We start from the raw sequence: 654 nt of genomic DNA, 5'->3' as shown, positions 1-654 counted from the left end.
TTGATTCTCCTCCAAAACTTTGGAGAGGTTACACCTGGCAGGGTTTGGGGACACCCTCTCGCCTCCATCTCCAAACTTCCTGCTGCCTCCGGAGCCACCTTTGACTCCTCCTGGGCTCCCCTTCCAGGTGCCTCAAGTGCAGAGGTCAGCCTTCGGTTCAAGTTCTAACTATTTCTGGGCTTCAGTGTCCCTGCAACCTCTATCATAGAAGGAACAGAGTAGTCTATGTTTCTTTCTTTCCCTGGGAAGTTGGATGTAGACTCGGGAGACCTGAGTTCTGGCTCTGTCTTATCAATTCAAATTGTTTAATCTCTCTGAGCCTCAGTTTCCCCACTTGGAAAAGAAGAGTTAGGCCACATGGTCTCTGGCATCCTGGGATTCTGAGTCAACTGCTCCCCCTCAGCCAGATCCTAGGGGGCATATTCCCCCCACCTGGGGCCCAGGCCCACTTCCCTTCAGCCTCTCCCAGTTACAAGTGCCACAGGCCAGAGGGGTTGAGAGGAGCCAAGGGGGGGCATGCCGCGGGACAAATGGGCTGTCTAGGGCCAGTGGCTAAAGGGGCGGGAGGGGAGGAGTCCTCAGGGATCCTGTTTCAACAAACGTTTCTTTCGGAGGAGGGGAAGGCGGGGGAGAGGGGGAGAAGGACCTATTTAA

Source organism: Mandrillus leucophaeus, unplaced genomic scaffold (assembly GCF_000951045.1).
Source record: "Mandrillus leucophaeus isolate KB7577 unplaced genomic scaffold, Mleu.le_1.0 Scaffold947, whole genome shotgun sequence".
NCBI lineage: Eukaryota > Metazoa > Chordata > Mammalia > Primates > Cercopithecidae > Mandrillus > Mandrillus leucophaeus.
Note: the sequence above shows the minus strand (reverse complement) of the source record.